Source organism: Acyrthosiphon pisum, chromosome A1, assembly GCF_005508785.2.
Source record: "Acyrthosiphon pisum isolate AL4f chromosome A1, pea_aphid_22Mar2018_4r6ur, whole genome shotgun sequence".
NCBI classification, from domain to species: Eukaryota; Metazoa; Arthropoda; class Insecta; order Hemiptera; family Aphididae; genus Acyrthosiphon; species Acyrthosiphon pisum.
The window spans coordinates 7,661,361-7,663,854 of NC_042494.1; positions in this window are offsets into that span (position 1 = coordinate 7,661,361).

The following is a 2,494-nucleotide window of genomic DNA, read 5'->3' on the forward strand; positions in this document are numbered from 1 at the left end:
TTGGTGTTGTGTTACATTCACTGGGAAAGTTTTATATTCGTTATTTTTATTAGAAATAAATATACTAATTTAACTAACTTACGATATTTCACTATCTGCTATTTCCATAAATTGTACTGCAGGTATTGAAGTTGAAGTAGATGGCAAATCGCAGTTATTATACTCCCTAAAATTTTTTATGAACATAAAATATATAGGTATTTTTATTTTATGTTGTAAATGCTATGACTATTTTTTTTAAACTTACAAATTTCCACTATCTGCTATTTCCATAAATTGTACTGCAGGTATTAAAGTTGAAGTAGATGGCAAATCGCAGTTATTATACTCCCTAAAATTTTTTATGAACATAAAATATATAGGTATTTTTATTTTATGTTGTAAATGCTATGACTATTTTTTTTAAACTTACAAATTTCCACTATCTGCTATTTCCATAAATTGTACTGCAGGTATTAAAGTTGAAGTAGATGGCAAATCGCAGTTATTATACTCACTAAAATTTTTTATGAACATAAAGTATATAGGTATTTTTATTTTATGTTGTAAATGCTAAGACTATTTTTTTTAAACTTACAAATTTCCACTATTTTGAGTTGCGCTTTCTGTTGTATTCCTTTTCCCAAAACGTCTTTTCATTATGCTTTTGATAGATTTTTTTCTGGCAACGTGTGCTTTGCACTTTTCAATTTCACCGTTGGGTGAGTCCAATTGTAGTGGGTTATTCGTATAATTCACCAATGAAGCGTTATATTTATTTTTTTTTTTAAATTTAAACACACTTTTGTAAATATTTTCAGAACTAAAATATTCAGCTATTAACATTGGATGTTTCTTATTGGGTAACATAGTAGTACCTGTTGCTACCCACTCAATTCCATCCGAAATTTTATTTAGTTCATTATTATATTCAATATATATGTACCACTCACCTGATTGTGGCTTAATTTGTGTACAACATTCAATGCTTTCCGTTATATATGGTTTGTTGAGTATTTGTATTGCTTCTTTCAAGTTGATATATAAACGATTAGGTAAAAAATAAATTTTAACAATCTTTAAATTGTTTGATTCACTTCTTAACATAACTTTCTTAATTAGGTCTAATGTCTTTTTATTTTGTCCTGAGTGAGCTTTTATCTTTTCATCAATTTCGATTAAATCGTCCTCGTTTAATATTCCAAAGGCCCATTTTTGAAAAGAACCTATTACATTAACTAAACCTCTTTTAGCTATTCTATGTGTTTTAAGATTATTATAAGTATTAAATCTTTTATTTAGTTGTGCAATAGTGTTGTTTATCAGACCACTAAACTGTTGACAAATTTCAGAAACGTTTCCTATGGATTTAGCTCTACAAAATGTCATTGTTTTATTATTTATTTCCATTAAATCATTATATTTAATTTCATAGTTTGTGGTGTTAACGAGGGTTATTAATTTAAAAGTATCTGTGGTTAACTTAATTTTTGAAATGTACTCATAGTAAATTCCTGAATTTTCTATTTTATGATCCGTGTATTTATTAATGCCAGCTGTTTCTACCATGAGAAGTATTAAAGAAATAAAAATCATTCTCATGAAGTTGGAAAACATGTTTACTTTGTGTAATTACGTTATTTTTATGAAAGTGGGTTTCTTTTTTTTTTATTTTTTATTCTTTATTTTTTAATTTTTTATATAATACAGTATTTCCGAAACCTCTGGTATGTAGTCTAAAACTGAGCTTAATTCAGTGCACAAGGATGATCTATCTTCCTTATCTTGTAAATAATTATCTAAGTAGTTGATTATGTTATTTGTAAAAATTTCCAGTTGATTTATATTAAATGGTCTTGAAAGTTGGTAATTGGCTTTTGTTATGTGATCTATTAAACAAAATGCTTCTAATTCCTTATTAGTGGAATGTTGTGAATTAGTTATTATGTTATCTAATTTAATAATTAATTGATTTTCTCTTTGAAATGAATCCATGAAATTCTAATTTATATTATAGAAATGTGTCTATGGTTTTTGTTAAAATTTAAATATTTTAAACTACTTAAAATTTTATGTGAAGATTACCTTTGTAATAAAATTATATGATTGATGTACGATGTTTTAATACTCACAGTTTTCTTCTTGTATTAAGTATTTGTAATAAAATGTTATATTACTATAAGAATGAATGAAATTTAATATATAATTTTAAATATTTTTTTTTTATAAGATATTCACATACTGAAAATGTAAGAACAAGTGTTCGATTGACGGTTGTCGTGAGACTAACCTGTATGTAATATGCAATAATACAATATAGGTATAATAATGAAATCGCCTTATTTATGCTGATATCGGGTTTCTCTTTTTTTTTTATTATGAATAATAATACGTACTATGCGTTGGGTGTCTTTTATCGATAAATTTTTTTATTTGTTGTACATGAATTGGCCCATCTACTAATTTTACCATTCTTAGGTAATTTTATTAAATATGAATTTGTATTTAATTTCTT